Below are 19,684 nucleotides of genomic sequence, written 5' to 3' on the forward strand. Positions count from 1 at the left end.
AACAAACTAATGCACAAGATAAAGTAAATTTTACCCACTGCTTCCTTTGGCTCTGGTCTGCTGCTATATGTCTCCTCTAGGTCTAAAAGAAGAGGAATGAGATCTGGTAGTCACTACAAAATCACTTTTGCCATAATTATGCCCTCTCAGCTTCCCTCCTCACCCCAGGTAGGGGAATAGATATGAAGCTCTGGAACTTGAGGGCTGGGGAAATAGCAGTGAAGGTCATCCAGGGGTTTGCCCAGAGCAAGTCAGTCACTTCCACACATTATAACCATGGCTGCTCAGAAAGAAGGGCAATTGTTTTAGGTAAGGACTGGGGGAAGGCTAACAAGGCAAACATCCCGCTGTCTGTAATAGACCACCCAACCATGACAAAGTGGTAGATGAAGTGTTTTACAAGCTGCTGGCTGATATGTCACAAAACTGAAACTCAACACAGCAGAGAGGAAGCAGCCTGGCAGGTTCCTGGAGTGTGCAGAAGACAACTTCTGACATATCTGGTAACTGAGCCCCACTAGACCTGCTGTTTATAAACAGAGAAGTGGTGGTGGGAGGTGTGGTGGTCAGAGGCCTTCTTGGATGTAGAAACCATTAAAAGATTGAGTTTTGATTCTTGGTGAAGTAAGGAAAGGGGTCAAAAAACCTCTACCTTGGGCTTTCAGAGGGAGGACTTTGGTCTGTTCAGGGCACTGCTGTAGGGACTCCCTTGGGAAACAGTCCTTAACAACAGAGGAGTCCAGGAAGCCTGGACATAGTTTCAGAAGGAAATCTTAAAGGTGCAGGAGCAGGCCATCCCCATGTGCTGAAAGATGAGTCATTGGAGCAGAAGACCAGCCTGGCTGAATAGGGAATTTTTCCTGGAACTCAGATTAAAAAAGAGGGTTTATGACCTTTGGAAGAAGGGTCAGGCAACTCAGGAGGAGTACAAGGATGTAGCTAGATTACATAGATAGCAAATCAGAAAGGCAAAAGCTCAACAATCTGGCCACTGCTGTGAATGAGAATAGAAAGTGTTTTTATTAAAAGGAGAGCTAAGGAAAAACCTCCATCCTCTATTGGATGTGAAAAGGAACATTGCCACAGAGGGTAAAGAAAATGTCGAGGTACTTAATGTCTCCTTTGCATCTGTCTTTAACAGAAAAGAAAAAGAAAAAAAATCAGTATCCTCAAGGAAACCAGGCCCCTGAACTGATAGGCAGGAAGCAGAATAGGCCCCCTACAATTCAGAAGGAAGTGCCAACCTGCTCACAAGTCTATGGGGCCAGATAGGATTCACCCAAGGGTACTGAAGGAGCTGGTGGAAGAGCTCACCTAACCACTTTGCATTATTTATCATCAGTCCTTGGTAATGGGGGAGGTCCCAGATGATGGGATGTCTCCCTTCCTGCAAAATGCAGTCCGTTTTGCATGACTGACAAAAGAGCTGGCACAAAACATTCAGGACCTTGTTAGAAAGGTTTTCTATGGAATATAAATCCTTGAAAGATTCAAGTATATGTTCAGTACAGTCCTCTCTACCTCCAGAAATGCAACCAACAGTGTATTTCCCCTAATGCATGTGGGACAAGTAGCAGAAAGCAGTTTTCTGTAGTGGCGTTTTTTTTTTTTGCAATTGAGCCTGTAAAGCAATTTTGCCTGTTTACCTTACCTTCTGTTTTGCCAAATAAATCTAGTTTATCAATCACTTGGGTGGTAACTGTAATTACCAGTAACTGTAATTAATTACTGTTTAATTACTGAGGAAAGAGTAACTTTCTTATTTTTACTTGCAGTTAAGGAAGTGTCTGCTTTCAGGAATGGTAGATCAAAGACAGCACTTGCTTAGGACCTGTCATCACTTCAGAGCATCAAAGAAAGTGTTTCTTGAAACTGCAACCTCTGGCCTATATCTCTTTTAGGTAAGATATGGTTTCCACAGCTTGAAATGACTCACCTCAAAGCTGAAAAATACTTATCCATACTTCTAAACATGAGAATACAGGACATCTTATTAAAAGAATATATGTTATGGCCAAAGAAAACTATTCAAAAAGAGTCTCAAAGATCATTTAATGTTGTATAAACCAAAGACTAAATATTTAAAGATGAGATATTTAGATGCAAAAAAAGCACAATCCTTTCCTTCAAGCAGCAAAAACTGCTAGTGAGTGATCACACAGAAAAATGAAGGGAATATTAACAAAAAAACTCATTGATGTTATTTATGTTGTTCCAATTTTGTAAGACCCTTAAAATACAATATTAAAGTAAAGAATGAAAAAAAAAAAAAAAGAAGCATAGCCAAGTATGAGGGACACACAAACATGTTGTCATCTTATTGCAGGGGTTCCATACTGTTGTCTCCTTATCACAAAAGTTCCATACCTTCTTGGTGTTTCTCATGGGCATCTCCTCAGAGCACTGACTCTTTCTTCTTCACAAAGCCACCAGCTAACTCCAGTTCCCTTCTCACCCAGCCACCCCACTCTTTTATAGCACTCTTCTTCTCATTGGTCACAGCTGTGGCCTGTTAAAGTCAGGCCTGTTCCTAATCTTTGATAATTGGCCCAGCTGCAACTCCTTAGGGGTAAGATTACTTTCTACACTATCTTTATTTTCTTATATTCTATCCCAAGACATAAATAGCAGCTGAGGAATGCTGAGAGTAAAAAGGCAGGGGGCTCAGAGGATCTGCTGTCTGGGCACTGTGTGACCTGGAGCTACACTGCCTTGTGGGACCTCCTTCTGCAGCTGATGGATCCATGGAGAGACCCCCCCCCCAGGCATGAGGGACCAGGACATTTGCTGCTGATAGTTGCTGAAGGTTGTACTGGCATGATGAAGCCACTCAGGAATGGGGAAGGGTCTGGAGGAAACCTGTCACTCTGCCACTTGCCTCAACAGCCAGCATAGCTGGCTGTGGTGGGAGCGGATCGTCAAATGATGCCCAGTGGTGCAAACTTTTCTGGTTGGTTTTGTGGATTGGGGTTGGAAGGCAAAAGAAGGCAGTACTCCCAATTTTATGAGAATCATTTCATTTTCTTTACATCTGTAATTGACTTTCCAGACTAATGTCAGTTTTTGCTAAAGCAGATTTTAGGGGCCACATTCTTCTCTGACAGTGACTCATTTATGTTCTATATTAGCCCTGTATTACATTTAGGAATAAAAGATAACCTTTTGTCCTCAGGAAATTGAATGTTATCATAGAAAATATTTTGTTTAGCTAGTAGTCTTTCATATCTTCCTATTTCATGATAGACTGTATCAGCAAAAGTAAGTGAAAACACAACTTAGAATTTAGAAGTGACTGTAGCAAACTTCAAATGCTACTTCACTTCACTAAGTTTTCTTCCTTGAAGTAAAATATATATGGAAAATTGATAAGGGTGAATCCTGTGAGAGACAGAAACCTTAATCTTAATGGTTGTGTGTTAAACTTCCATGGAAAGTGATGAAGCACACTACATAGTTATGAGCTTATTACTGTTTGGTTTCATGGCACCATTTTTTTTTTCCTATGCCTGTTTTTGATTAAAGTTTTGAGTGATAATTGTTTTGCCAGTTTGAAGACTTTATGACAATACAATGGGTTTAACACTGTGCATACAACACTTTTTTTCCATATTCTAAAGCATACAAGAACAAGACAAAATTTTTATTCCTGTGAAAAATAAAGCTGTGTTTTATGGCTCCTTAACAAAGCATCTTCAGAATCATTGCTGTCATACTTACAGATAAAGCAAATTACTTTTTTCTCATTAAAAAGCATGGAAGACATGCCCCCAAGTTTTGTCCTACAGATTTTCTTTTAAAGGTTGCATGCGTTGCCATGAATAGTCCTATTGAAGTAATCTTTAAATGTATTTAACAATGCATTATTAATAATTATTAACTTCAATTTATGCAAAAGTCTTTTAGGTTCCCTACATTTGAATAATGACTTAGAGGTTACTACAGTAATTACCATAAATCAGTGTCAGAACACCAGATGATTGTAGCAGCTCAGGCCAGAGGTCCACTTAGCCTGCCATTTTGTCTCAACAAGGGTCAAAAGTGCGAGACCATGGCAAATGCAAATGACACTTCCCCTACCTTTCTGGAAGTATTTTGCTTACTGAGCGAGTCCAAGCAATAGAAGGTGCCCAGATGGTGCCTTTCCACCTCATCATCCAACTCCTCCCGAGCCAAGCTGACTACTTGTACCCACAGTGTCTTCTGCCAAGTCTCATGAAACTCCCTGTTCTAAAAAAGTTCTACCTCCTTTCATGATGCACTACATCTGAATTGGTAAGCTATGGAGAGGAATGCTTGCTCTACAGAAAATTTAATGGAAAAACATCCCTAAATCTTTATCTCTATAGTATGTGTTTTGTTGTTACTGATGTCTGGATGGTGTGACACCTGTGAGATAGAAACTGTCATACACTGCAGAGTTTTCAACCAATTCAATATTTATCTCCATGGCAAACATAAAATCTGAGCAGCCACTACTTTTCAAAATAACAAAAAAAAAAGGTCCAGGTTAAACACAGGAGCAAAGCTTGACTCGTGGAAAAACCCATATGGCCTATTACACCAGCTGGAGCAGGTCTCCATGAGTGGTCTTCTCCCTTCCATGCACAGATGGATCCCTCTCTGGCCTCTGCTAGGTATATTCTGCTGCCAGCAAATGCTGGGGCTTTTCAGGGGTGGGGAAAACTTGGGTGCTGGAATTAATGCAAAATCTAATAAAATGCTATAAAACACTATTTTTAAAAAGTGGATAGCACTTTAGATCAACAAATTCTCATTTCAGAAAGTTGTTATTCTTTGACCATGAGATTCAGATGCAAGAGGAAGGACTCAGCAGCCTGTGGAGTTGTAATGGGAAATTACAAAGCAGCCAGCAGACATCTTGGCACACACATGTTCTTCTGAAGGTGGCAGCTGCTGTAGTCTGACTAGCAGCCATGAAACTGGTTGGTTGTAAGCCAGGTTGATAAATAAAGTAACTCTTTCAATAACAAATCTGCCTTTAGATGTTAGAATGGAAATATATTCCAAAAACTCTTGTTTATATTTTAGTCTTCCAGCACGTCTGTTAGACTAAAACAAGGGTAAGACCCCATAATGCAGAATGTAGTGGGGTGAATATGGTGGGGTTTTTTTGGAACAATGAGAAAACAAATTAGTTAAAACTGTAGAATGAGACAAGAATAATGTTGGTTCAGGTCATCAAAAGTGTCTTCATTTCTCCTCAGTTCTAAAAAATATTGGTTGCTTTCAGCAGTGTCCAAAACTGTTTTGATTTCCTTTTTGGCTGAGCTGGGCTCCTGAACAGCATGTTTGATTCTCAAATCAGAATTAACATGTTTCTTCTAGATAGAGTGGTTTTATAGGACTCTCTAGGTTGCCTACAGGAGCTGCAAAAGCTGAGAATGCTAAAGAATGGCTCCTCTAATCTTTGGCACACAAAGGATTTTATGAAGGGATAACACTGACTTCAAAGATAAGCAAGTGGCTACAGAAATTAAATCCCATTCAGTATGACGACAGCTGGGGAAACCAAGTAAGAAGATTAGTTGAGAACATAGTAGTCATCAGTCTTAGCAAGTCAGAAACTCCTAGTTGATCCTGGAAAGCATTTTGAGATGGTGGAGAAAATAACAGGGCACTCCCTAGGTAACCCTTCTTCATGGTATAAACTTTATTTACACTTAAATGGCCATGGCAAAGAATAGAGGAAAACACTAAAAAATAAATGAAATTTTACACAAGGGGCCAAGATATCTGCAAGGTACTTTGTTCTCAGTGAAAATTCAACCAAAAGAGAGCATATAATTAGTGCCCACTGAAACACCATCTCCCAGGGGTCTGCAAATTGTCAGAAGCTAAAGCCTAGCCACATCAGCCTGGTACAGATCCCTTTGCCTGCTGGAGGTTGTAAGCTCCTCTCTGCTCCTTATGCTTGGGTATTACCCTGCTGTGTTGATGAGAGTGGCAGCTGCTCACTTGGATATCGTGGTGCGCTGCTGGTGGTGATGTCTGACGGGAGCTGCTCAAGCAGAAAGGCTCTTTGTGTGGAAAATGGTGTCTGTCTGCAGCCTACCAGACTGTGTAAGGGCAGCTCAGGCTGTCAAGTGAGACAGTTTGCATATTGTAATTGCCATGCTGCTAAAAGCAGAGGTTTTCTTTAGAATCAAGTGTTCAAAGTTATTAATAGTTGTGAGTGTGTGACCCAGGGAAATAACTGGAATGGCATATGGGAAATAAGATGATTTATCAATTACAAGATATTTCTTTATCATTTAAGTTCCCTGTTACATTTCTGTCATTCCTGACCAAACAGTGTGCCAATTAGTTCAACTTCACTGGGGAAAGGATCTGACACTTTTCTTCACTAAGAACATATTTTCACACTTTTAATCAGAATATGCTGAGACTGCCTTGAAACACAGGAGTATGATAAAATCCATAATAAAGTCTGTAAAATGGCACTCACAGGTTGGCTTTCTGGTTTTACACTCCTTGGTGTTTTTACCTGTAAGGAAACAAACTTAAACCTGTACAGAAATATATATACATATATACAGATATAAATGATTGGTGACAATTTTGGTGATTGACTTCTGAGACTGATTTCAGATACTAGCCAATAAAAGCAGAGTTTAGAGGCAACTGGCAGCCCTGAGGGATGCTATCAGAAGTAGGAATGGCCCTGTTTATTCCAAAGAATATAAACTTATATCCAGGCCCCTCCCATTGATATTTCTCATTAGGATCAGCAGCACAATCTGAAAACAAAGCAGGGCTTAGTGTGGAAGAATTATGCTGTTCCACTACCACTGATTCAAATGGGTGTTCCTGGATTTCCCTTAATCATCCTGAGTGTCTCCAATGCCATTGTAACTTCAAAGTCTGAAAAAGGCTCTGCTGCCCCCTTGTTTTCCAGCCTTTCACCTACTATTTCCTGCTAAATATGGCAATGTGAAGGATAATAAAAGAATTGCAGAAATATTATAAAGTTAGCAAAAATAAACTCTTAGCACCAAAGTATTTTCTGTAATTCTAAGAAGCTGTGTCAAAGAATAGAGTACTTTTTCTCTTTGCATTTCCCCCTAACTGGAGAAGGTATAGTACAGTGCATTGTCCCCATTATTTCTGATGTTTTGCATCATGATTATTCATTTCCTATTCAGCAGAAACAGAGCTCTGCATGCAATCTTAAAATAAAAATGGAATTTTTGCAGCCTCAGAGTACAACTGGGACATGGATGGGAACCATTGTCATTCTTGTTCCATTTTTTTTTTTCCCTTGATGACAAATTTTCACCAGTAGCAAAACCAAAGGAAAAACTACTACTTCTACTCCTACTACCACTATTACAAAAGTAATTTAAAAGGCTTCCACCCTAGAACAATGTCTGCCTGGTCTGTAGATTCCTGTGTGGACACAAGCACATCCTTGAGCCAGTATTATATTCAGAAGTTATAAGTGGGAACACTTGCCTTTTGTTTCAGGCAGTGTTCGTTGGCAGAAGAGAGAGTGTTTCAGAGTGGTGCTGTGGGCACAAGGACCAGGACCCTCGTGCTCCCCCTGCTCCTGGCAGGGAGCTGCCCAGCTTGGACAATCCCATTGCATCAGGGCTTCAGTGCTGGGAGGGGAGGGGCTGCTGGGAGAGGGAACCACAGAACCTCCAGAGCCCTGCTAGAATCCATATTTCTGGGATTTTATGGTTTTGTAATTTGTGCGTGGATACTTAAGTAGATCTAGAGCTTGGAAGATGGAGAGTCTTTTCTCAGCTTTCCCAAAGCCATTCACATCCCTGTCTGGTTCTAGAGCTATACAATAGGGGTGGTAAAATCATCTTTCTTTTACTTTTTAGTTGATTCTTCTATTAGATTCAGAACTGGCTATGTTTGCAAGGTCCACCACCCCTGAGCCATGCTCCCTTCATAACAGTGATGGAAATTTAGCCAGTGGGCAGTCATATTGCAGTTGTGATGGGTCATGGGAGATGGAATGTGGGTCAAAGTTTGACATTTTGTGTTAGTTTGGCCCTCATTCTCTCAAACCCTTTAAAAGTATTTTTATAGCATGTTTCATAGTCCCTTCAGGATCAAAAGTTAGTTCCTCTTCTCTTCTGTTTTTCTTATTAGATTTATGTTTTGGCTCAAATCAAAACCCAATGTTTTTAGTTACAAAGCTTTTAATCAGTTTTAGGAGCATTGTTGCCCTTTGCATCAAATATTAAAACAGAAACATGATATTCATGGAATTAAATAGTCTGAGTATTTATTACTAATATAACATTTAAAAGAACAATATTGACCCCTTAGGAGTTTTGAATAAAGACAAAGTGTGATGCCTAAGGCATGTTGTATGTGCGATTTGGGGAAGCTGCTCTAAAAGTAAGCAGTTGGCAATAAAGGAATAATGTAGCTTGTAAATGGTGTAAGGCATGTGGGTCATCTTTGCCAGGATTCCTGTTCCTATAGAGCTGCATTTTGCTTATGGTATTTGTGGTAGGTTATTGGTTTTGTGTTTCAAATGTTTTCACTCTGGAAGGGAAGGTTTGCATTTTTTTCCTTTGTGAGCTACCGTACAGTGACTTTTTGCAACATCAGATGTGACAATAGACTGGACAGAGAGCAAATATTTGTCCTTCACTGGGGTCTCTCTGAAGCCCTTTGCAACAAGAAGGGATCACAGCTGGCTGGGAGGCAGCTCTGGGGCATCCTGACTTCACTGGGAATTTCATTTCGTGCAGGCTCTGACATATTTGAGGGAGAAGAAGGAGTAGCATTTCTCAGAGGAAGCACTGAGTATGTTGAGGCAGTTCTTCTGTTATTTCAGGTCAGCATATATTTAATGAGTATAGTGCTTGAGTGCTTTGTTATTAAACCATGCCAGGTGACACAGGTATCAGCTCTCTCTTTCAACATTTGTAGCATTTTCCCAGACCTGAGTCTATATAAGTTGTGTCACCTCCTCTTAGCTGCTACTGCTGCCCCTTTGAGGGGCTGCTTGTGAGGAAGAGCTGTGCCTGGGCTGTATGGTGGGGCTCCAGGCCACTGGCACAGACTGCCAGCACTTCCTGCCTCTGGCCAAGCATCTTGGACCTGCAGAGAATAAAAAAGATTAGTGGCATGATTTGTAAAGGCAGCCTAATGTGTAACACCTACATACTTTTAAAATGCAACCTTTAGCATTCAGCTTCTTTTTAAGGAACAGAAATACTTGAGGAAAGTGCAGCAACATGAAAAGCTATATGTTTGGAATTACCTACATCTTGTCCTGAGAACGGGGGCTGGGTGAAAGTGCAGTGGAAATTTGTAGGACATGTTAGAGGGCCATGCATTTAGGAACTTCAGTGATAAGTAAGACTTACATCTGACTGGGTCTCTGGTGAGTCTTCACATTGCTTGTGGGATCTAACACAGGGCTGCCTGCCTAAGCCTGGCGCAGGGAATTTCTTTCATAACAGAAATTGGCTTTTGCTGTAAAGGACAGGAAATGGTCTGTGTGGAGAACAAAGAATATCAGGGTTGATTTAAATTTTTAAAATTCATGACTCTACTTTTGTTTATGGTCTTAATCATATCCCTTGAAAATCATAAACCTTTTGGGAAGAAAATCAGAATGAACAGTCACTTAATGCTTTAAACGTCCCTGCAGCTCTGAAATGTTATTTGCTTCTGCATTTTCTCTGGAGAACTGCAGAAATGTGGCTGTTGTGCAGGTGTCAGCATTCATTTAAAATTGTTCATTCCCATTTACAGCTTTTCAGGAAGATAACTTGATAACAGATAAACTTTCTGTTTCAAAATCCATCCATTTGCTAATTAGAAAGCAGTGAGGGATATTTCCCAGACAGTTATTGATCCTGTCAAATGTAAAAAAATGATATCAAATACTGCAGTTTTAGAAACAGTCCTGAATGAAAAGGCAGGACATATTATTCTGTCATATAATATTTAATTACTGCTCCATGTTCTATTGTTAAAAACTTGTTGTATAAACAATAAAATGCATTTTTACAATAAATGTTGAGAACCAAGAATGTATAGGTTTTTATGCTTACAGGGAGAAAATAGTAGTGTGTCTGGGACTTGTTTTGGCAACATTATTAAAATATCTTTTTGCTTTATGAAGTGAGTACAGTATCTTGAGAGTTTTTGGGGTGTGCATGTGAGTATGATAGAGTAAAATTCTTCTGCCTCTGTATCAGTTACCTTCACTTCAGCATTGTGTTCATACCAATGCATGACACTCACAGCATCACTTCATCTCCAATTAAGCTTATGTTAAAACCTCATACTTTAAATTGTTCTTAAGCATACTTATTTACAACCCTAAGCAAAACTTTCATTTCTGGCTAAAACATCATTTGAGAAACTTGCAATATTTCTTTAATTGTCAAATTATTTTTTTCCTGTGGTGAGTAACTACAAAATTTAAAAAACTTGCAGGTGTTTAGAACAGGCACTTGTCACAGTGACTCCCAAAAGCTATTAATCTTTTATGCCTCTTATTCTGAGGATTAGATCAATGATTTCCATATTATATTATCTATGTAGCTGTTGATGGCAAATTTTTAAAATCTGTTTTTATCGAAGAAACAGGTCAAATAACTAGACAAGCTCCATAGCTGTGTTTGTAGTCTGCCTTTTTTCTTCCATTTCCATCTATTATCTGCTCTCAACAATGAGGGAGCTGAAGCTGCAGACCCCCACAGTGACAGATTATTATAAGCAAAATCCCTTCAGACATAATGGAGAATTATTTTGAATAAAGCAGGTTAAAAAGCTGTCCTACTCATTGAAAAAGACAACACCTAACATATTTACACTAGCTGGTGGAAGATAATTGACCTTACCAGGCAGGGTGCAGTCAAAGGAAGCTGAGGATTTTCAGGGCAAAAAGCCATGGGCATATCTGCATCCCACAAATTTAACATGTGAGCTTGTGGTAAGACGAAGGGATGGAGGCTGTAAGCAGTGCCTGCTACAAGCAGCAGGCTCCTGGCAGCCTGGTGAGGGATTTTGCAATAGGATGTTGTGTTCTTGAAGTCCTGAAATGAGATCGGTGCAAAAGGTGAACAAAACCAATAAATAAAGGTAAACAAAGAATGTCTGCAATCCTTCAGTGCACACCAAACCCCATTGATAAAGCTGTAAATTCATTTCAGGTTTTAAATACAGAATAAAATTTATTGAAATCTCACAAAATGGATACTTGAAGAAGCAAATTTACGGTTTTAATGTGAAAGATGTAAAATACATTTTCATTTGGATTTATGACTATGACTGTGATATCATTATGGTGATTTATGTTTAAAAGCTGTGAAATTAGTCATTTCAAATGAAACTGTGGCTGATCTCATGTTTCTGTAACAAGTCTCAGATAATGTCAATGTCTAATATATTTTTAAGTAAAAATCTATTTGGGATTTTTTATTGATTCTAATAATGTTCATAAATAAAATGTAGTTTTGTGCTCATTATCTATATTTTTTTTTCCTTGCAAGATTTCCTATCCCAGTAAGTCTCAAAGTCTCAGATTATTGGTTCCTGTTTCACTACAGTAAGGGGCAGGAAATAAAGGAATATAATCCAGCATCAGTCCAGGTTTTGCTTCTTTGTCAAGTCCCTGCTGGAGGTCTGAGCTGTGATTCAGCTCAAAGCAGATGTCCTCTGAGCCAGCCAAACCTTCAATGTGTGCTTTCCTCACAGTGGGAAAACGCAGTGCTTCTGTACCAGGTGGGAAGCTGAACTCCTTGGGAGAGTCCCCCCACTTGTTAAGGGACTTCACAGACATCTGAAGCTCAGAGAGGGGCTGCTGCACTGCCAGTGAGGTGGGGATGCCTTTCTACAGATGTTGGCTGGGGCTCTGGCTTGAAAAGAGCCATGAGTTGTACTCCTCCTTATCTGTCAGCAGCAGAACACTCACCATTTCCTGCAGACAGCCTGTCAGTCTGCTGGAGCCAGCCCTGGGGAGGTTAATTCAGTGCTCTGAGAGTATTCACAGTCTGTCAGTGGGCACTGAGGCAATATGGGGCTGTCACTCCATGCCATGGCTTAACCCCAGCCAGCAGCTAAGCGCCATGAAGCTGCTCACTCACTCCCTTGGCTCTCTGTGGGATGGGAGAGATAACTGGGAAAAAAAGAAAAGGTAAAACCTGTGGGTTGAGATAAGAACAGTTGAAATATTTCAAATTTTCCAGCTTCTTGTACAATTCCTCCCTAGCAGAACATGGGAAACTGGAAACTCCTTGACTGGGGGTAAACACTGCTTCACAACAATTAAAACATCACTGAGTTATCAACATTATTCTTATGATGAATCCAAAAAATGACTACAGTCTCAGTAGCACTGTACCAGCTACTGAGAGTAAAATTAACTCTAGTCCAGCCAGAACAAAAGGAGGACATATTAAAAAGGAGGTGGTCTGTAACTACTCCAGCTAGAGCCAGCTTTACATGGTACAGGAGTTCTCACCACATAAAACACTGAATAAAGAAATTTGATGTAAGATTAGTAACAGTTGCTGCAAAGTATAGGATCTAAAGGGCTTTATATATTTTGCTTGCTGTGAAACTATCCCTCTCATGTCTTTATTATCTCCAATCAATAGTTATTCTTGTCATTGAGAGCTCCTAAAGCCTAGCTGTTTCTCAGTCTACTGGCTCGGAATGAGGGTCAGACTGCTGGTATTTGTGCTCTATAATGTGCTTAGCCAAGCAGGCATGGCTGAAAAGGACCCCTCGTGGTGTTTGCTGCCACTCCAGAGAACAGCTATAGCAGCAACAAGTTTGTTTTCAGGCCCAAGGGGCTGTCAGAGGTCAAATGTGTCTGACTGCAACCAGTTTGTGCTATTAATGGAGGAGGGCAGAGCTCTCATAACTGATGTGCACCTTGTGAGGATGTTTGGCAGCACCAAGACTTCTGCCTTTGGCATACTTTAACTAAGGCAGCCCCTGGTGAATCAGTTTTCCTCCTTTCTTACAAATTTCTTACAGAGAAAGAGGTGTTTGTCAAAATCTTAGGGAAAAAAACCCCAAAAAGTATTGTATCTGTACAAATGAAATATCTGAGCAAAATCCCTTCTAGAATTTTCAAAGATGTTCATCTTGTCACTGGCTGTACAGGAAACTTGAGGCATGAATTTTAGGTATTTATAATACATTAGGTATTTATTTATTTTATATATATATATATATATGAAATATCTGTCTAGAACATACCCCAGCTATATTCAATAGATGAACAGACATTTACTTAATTTCTTTTTCTTCATATCAAATATCACTTAATTGTGGTGCACCTCATGGTGGAGACATACAGAGTCAGGTGAGAAGATTTCTTTCAGGAGGCTGTGGTGGAGGGGCTGACCACCACTTGCTGAGGACTCAGAAAAGCTGCAACACCTGGCCCCACCAGCCTTGAGGATCATTTATGCTTTTGAAGGCAGTGGTTGCCATGGTACATATCCCTTCACTCTCTGGTTTTGCAGTGCTGGGCTGCTGCCCCATTCCTTTCATTCAGAGAAACACATGTGTACTTCTAACCTTTACTGTAATGCCCAAATATTTGTTAACATTTTGAAAGTAACAATGAAAAAAGGAAGAAACTTACTTGGATGTGTACAACCAACACTCTCCTATTCTGATCATCTCAAGCTGTATATTCTCAGCAAAATTTAGAGGGGATTATGCCACACATAAACTGTTGTGCACATCTCTTCCCAGTCTCAAAAGCATGGCTGCAGTACTTGAGCAGCAAACCAGACACCTCTGATGAAGGATATGATTAAACACTCACACTATTATCCTGATTTATATGCAAATAAGCACCACTAAACTGTTTGTGGGATTCAAACAGTAATCACTGACCCACTTCAACAAATGAGGAATGCAATCAGGTTCCACATAAGGACAGTGAATGCATTTCTTTTTTTGCCATTCATTTGAGCAGAAGGCTCTCGAATTTAATGTTTTATGTTCAGAATATAAATTAGTTGCCTCTTGTCTGAAGGTTTATTTCTGTAAGATTGAAGAGAATGTCAGACTGTTTTGTTCATACGCTACCTTTCCTTATTAAAGATACATTTGAAATTTAAAGACACATCTGAAATAAGGAAAAAAACCCCAAACCCTGCATAGTTAATCTGTTTGCAGATGTTTAATCAACAACAGAATAAAAATAAAATACTTTAGTTTCACGTCTACAGAGTGATCCCGTAGCACCACCTGCTGTTTAGAGGGAGCACTAGTGCTTTAGTTATATGCAATATATATTATTTTTATATAGAAATGTACATACATTCCCTAGGCATCCTTACGGTTCAACCTTTTTGAATGGCTATGAAAAAGGCTTCTAAATTGCTCTTGTGCCATCAGAAATGTCAATCCTTTACAGGAAAGGCAGGTATTTAAACAGTGATAGATTTTTGCAATGTACCCCATAATATTTAACAATGCCAAGAGATATGTTTACTGGAAAAGGTCTATTTAGATGTTTTACTCTTACTGTTTTCTTTGTGGAAAATCTTTTGGCTGAAACTCATATCTTGGCAGCAGTAAATGGTCTGGTAAATTAGAAATCCATTACACTGGTTTTAGTAAAGGAGAAAATTGAGCAGTGATTTTTTGTAAGTGGGAATAAAATTCTAAAGGATTTACAGAGATCTGCTTGAGGTTGCAGACATTTAGTAAGTCAGAAAATTGTCTCATAGATGAACAAAGGATAATATATTTTTTTATCCAAATCTAAGCTCATTTTAAAGTAATTCATGAGCATGTAATTTGCCTTTTCCCTTTCCTCTGTTTCTCTCCCCTCTTGCCTTGGTACTGGCAGATCATGACATCCAGTGCATTACTTGGTTTTCTCTGCAGCTTTGAGCTGTGCCTGGCATTGGGAACACAACGAGGGGGACAGCACCCACAACTGGTGCTGCAGTGGCGCAGAGATGTCCCACAGGAGCACCTTTGCCAGTGCCAATGTCAAAGCCTACTCCTTCCTCCCATTTCCCTGAGTGCCTCACAAGGTCCCAGTGTGCAGCTGTTGGTTCAGCTCCAGCCTTACAACACAGCAAGAGGCTTCCTGCTTGTGGAATCTATGGAAAGGAACCAAGTCATTCACCTATGTCTTATGCCTTTCCTCAGGGTTGGATGTGGAATTTGTCCAGTTCTGGTGGTTAAAAAAATCCTTCTGCTGCTCACAATGTCTCCTGGGTTGCCTATTGCTGTGGTGCCTATTCTGTGCAGCTCCAATGTGACAAAAGCAAGCTCTGGATCTCATTGCTCTACTGTCATTATAGTAAGACTTTAATGCCTTTTAGACTTTAAAAAGTCTAAGAGCAAAGAAATTTCTGCACTTTTTCAGAGGATTTAGAAATAACACATTCTGCCAAGCAGTCTCTTACCACTGCCATTGACATAATTAAGTAATCATGGTTGTAGGAATCCATGGAGTGCAGACAGCCCTGCCAGCATGATCCCTGGCCTGGTGATGTGATGGGGTCCCTGGGTATGTGTCATGGGGTCCCTGGGCGTGTGATGTGTCCCTGGGTGTGTGATGGGGCCTTGGTATGTGATGGGGTCCTTGGGTGTGTGATGTGTCCCTGGGCGTGTGATGGGGCCTTGGGTATGTGATGGGGTCCTTGGGTGTGTGATGTGTCCCTGGGCGTGTGATGTGTCCCTGGGTGTGTGATGGGTCCCTGGGTGTGTGATGTGTCCCTGGGTGTGTGATGGGTCCCTGGGTGTGTGATGGTGTCCCTGGGTGTGTGACGGTGTCCCTGGGTGTTGGACCATCTCTCTGTGACAGGGAAGGGCTGCTAAGCTGTCCTAGAGCTTTGCTGAGGCAGCACTGGATAGGCTGAAGTGCAGGACACGGATTTGTGTGTATGACATTAACCTGCAGCTCAGTGGCATCGAGGGAGAGGAGGCATCGAGTTGTGCATAAAGCAATCAGGAACAAAGCGTGTGTCATTGTTAAACCTCAGTCAGAACCTAAGCAAGCCTCATGCTGCCACTTGCACACTCTTCCTGGTGGGATGGGGAGAGAGAATCAGAAGAATAAAAGTGAGGGAATTTGTGGGTTGATTATAAAGACAGTTTAACAGCGAAAACAAAAGCTATACATGCAAGCAAATAAAAAAATGGAATTCATTCACCACTTCTCATCGGCAGGCAAAGAGAGTTTAAGTGGCAAGTGATTTAAGTGGAATAATTACAAATTCACTGTGGTAAAAAAAGCGAAAAAAGATCAAAGACATTGAATGAGAGATCTAGACAGACTTCAAAGGAATGCTTGTGTGCATGCAAGAGTGCAGTCAATATTTGCACCTCTGATGCAAGAAAGCACAAAAGAGAAACTCTGGACAGCTGTTAGTCTGAGAGGAATAAAAAATCCCCTGTAGCTGTCCCTGCATTCAGAATGAGAGATAAATTTCACAGAAAGAGAGTGATAAATTTAGAAGATAGAAAATCACGATAAATGGGCACCAGTTTATTCCAGACAGAATGCCACTTTTTGTAGGTAAATTTAATAAAACTGGTGGAATTTAAATAAAGACCCTGGAGAAAGCAAATGCCAAACTCCTACAGTAGACAGAAAGAGAGCCGAGAATTCAACAGGTGACTTAAGAAAACAGATTGCATCTGTTAAATATGTACTGTTGAAGTAATTAGTTACATCAGTGGAAGAGGAAAGTCAAAAGATTTTTTTTAAATTGATGTAAATGAATATTTATTGAAAACATAAACATGAACATTTGACCTGGATCAAGATGAGCCCGATACATTACAAAAGGAATGATGATGACTCAGTGCACTACTCAGATGCAGGGCTGCAACTCTACAGAAACAGTTACCACTGGATCCTAAGGAGTAATATACAGCACAAGTGCCCATAACACTTAGTGAAATAAAATTGTGTGTGTGCAGGGCTGTACTTTATGATTAGGAAACACTGAAATTGCACTGCACATGTAGCACCTAAATCAGAGGGGTTTGTTGATTCTCAACATGCTACTTCTCCTTACTTGTAATAATTACGCACGTAATTCAGGGTTAGCGTATAACTGAAGCAAAGCACCCAGACATTCCTTTCTGCCAGCAGCAACAGCCAACAGTAATGCTGAATACTTTTAAATGAATTTATCCACCCTGGGCCCATTGGGACCACCCTGGGTCCAAAACACACTCTGGAGGGAAATCTGTAGACCTGGTGAGAGGCTTGTCACGTTACTGAGTTTTTCTGCTATAATCTAGGACTGAGACAAAGCTCATTTCTCCAGAGCAGCCCTCACAGTGCTGTGCTGTACACTGGTAGCTGCAAAGGTGCTGGTAACACACCAGTGTTTTGGCTGCAGCTGAGCAGAGCTGGCACAGCATCAGCACAGTCTCCCCAGCTTCCTGGCCAGGGGTGGGCACGATCCCAGGATGGGACGCAACCAGGACAGCTAACCCAAGTAGTCCAAAGGGATATTCCATACCATATGGTGTCAGCTCACATATAAAAGCTAAGGGAAGGAAGAGAAAGGGGAGGAATTGGTTATTCGCAGTATTTGCCGAATTGGTAATTCACAGTATTTGTCTTTTGGAGCAACCTGTATGTGTGCTGAAGCACTGCTTCCTGGGAAGTGGCTGAATGTCATTGCCAATGTGAAGTAGAGAATTAACCCTTCTTTTTCTCTCTCTTTGCTTGTGTGTCTGTAAACTTTTCCTTCTGCTTTAGTAAATTGCTTTATCTCAACCTATGAGTTGTCTTCTCTCCTGTCCAGCTAAAAGGAGAGAGAAAGCTTGGTGGGCACTTGGAATCCAGCCAAAGTCAATTCAAGAAACTCCATAAAAGAAAGGGAAATTGAGAATTTTTGATTTTTCCCCACGTTTAAAGAAATCTATGCCATGAACAATATTCTCAATTTTAATACTGTAAGCCACTAGTAAAAGCAGAAATATATCAGCAATAAAAATCCCATGTTAAACCCCACAAATTTTGGGGGGAATAGAGCTTTTCTGAGACAAGAGCTCATGGTGTTGCAACTCTTTTGCTCTTTTGCCATTGTCGGGTTCGGCTGTCTGTCTCTGCCCGGACACGGGTAGTGTGGTTCTTGGGTGGCACGCGTTTTAAAGGACGAGTCTGGACTCTTCAGCTTCTCAGTCTTCAGATTGTTTATTATTTCTTATCTGCAAAATTTTCTGTCTGCTCAACAGAGGTCTGATCTGCAAGCAGTCACAGGCACTCTCTGACCACCCACGGGGCGGTCATGTCTTTTTATACTAATATCTACGTACATAATATTTACCTTTATTTCCCAATGCTTTTCACCCATGTTAGCAAGTGCACCTTCACCATAAACCAATCCCCAAGTGCCAACATCACCACAGGAGATGGAGGACAAGAAGAAGAAAGAAGAAGGACGAGACACGCCCTGATCCCTCCATCTTGTCTCCATAACCCCCCTGTACCAAAAACCTTAAAGTCTGTATTTCACCTTCTAAATGTGTCCCTTTTACACCTTTTACTCTAAAGTGATTCTCTTGTCCTCAAACTCTTGTTATTTCTGTGGATGGATCAAAATCAAGCCACCAAACACTTCTGGCAACATTCCAGGATTTTCGAGATCCCCAAGGGTTCTCCTGGCATCTCTGGACATCGGGAACGATGTGCTGAGATCCCACATGCCATGTCTGAGTTCCCACTGCCATTCAATGACTACAGTAAACTTTTGAAATGGGTTGTCAGTCTTAAAATATACAGCATTAGCAAAGGGTTTGTAGTACATTCATGAGACTTCTAAAATTGCCAAATAATTTAGGAGTTTCATATAGCATTTTGTAAATCACCTAGAAAGATCTATTACTTTGTAAAACATTACAAAATGTGCAGTTTAGAGAGGCCACCTGGACAATGTTCCCAAGACGGGATCAGAAATGGCAGCAATGTTTCCACAGTATACAGGACACCCCTTGTGATTTCATAGCACACAAGGCAGAACAGGAATGTTCTCTTGTTCCAGGGAGGGCAAAATGAGTGAGTCAGAGACATGGTAAATAACTCACTGTATTGTAAGGGACCTTTGTCCTTTAGCAATTTTACCAAGAACAGCCTGTGCTTCAAGCTGAAAGAAGTTAAGGAGTTGCAGGACAAAGCAAGCATAATCCAGTGGTTACTAATGCAGACTAACCTCCTACAGCACTGTGCTTTAGCAGCCCAACTTCTGCACTTCAAGATATTCCAAGTCTCAAAAATTTTGAAATTGGAACTTATTATCTAGTTGAAGGCCAGCTTTGTAGCTAGTGTGAACTGATTCTCAATTCCTTATGAAAAGATTACCAGAACAGTTTAGGAAGCGTGTAAAAGACAATATAAATAATATTGAAAAGGAACCCTTTGCTTCAATCCTAGACTGAACTTCTGGTGGTGGGGATGACACCATTTTGAATAAAGAAAAACATCCTCAAACAATCTAATGGTTGTAGAATATAATACACTACAAGAGTTCAGCTGGAAGGGGTGTAACAAGGATCACCCAGCACAGCTATGATGTCAAGTCAGGAACCAGACAATCTAGGACTTTTTCACTGTACTAGAGCATACAGCAAGGCACACTGACAGAATAAGCAGAAGGTATTTAAGCAAATAATTTTCCTTGAAATGAATTATGGTATCTGTCTACTATAGTGACAACCCATGCTCTAGAAATAGTTA

This window comes from Molothrus aeneus, chromosome 5 (assembly GCF_037042795.1).
Source record: "Molothrus aeneus isolate 106 chromosome 5, BPBGC_Maene_1.0, whole genome shotgun sequence".
NCBI lineage: Eukaryota > Metazoa > Chordata > Aves > Passeriformes > Icteridae > Molothrus > Molothrus aeneus.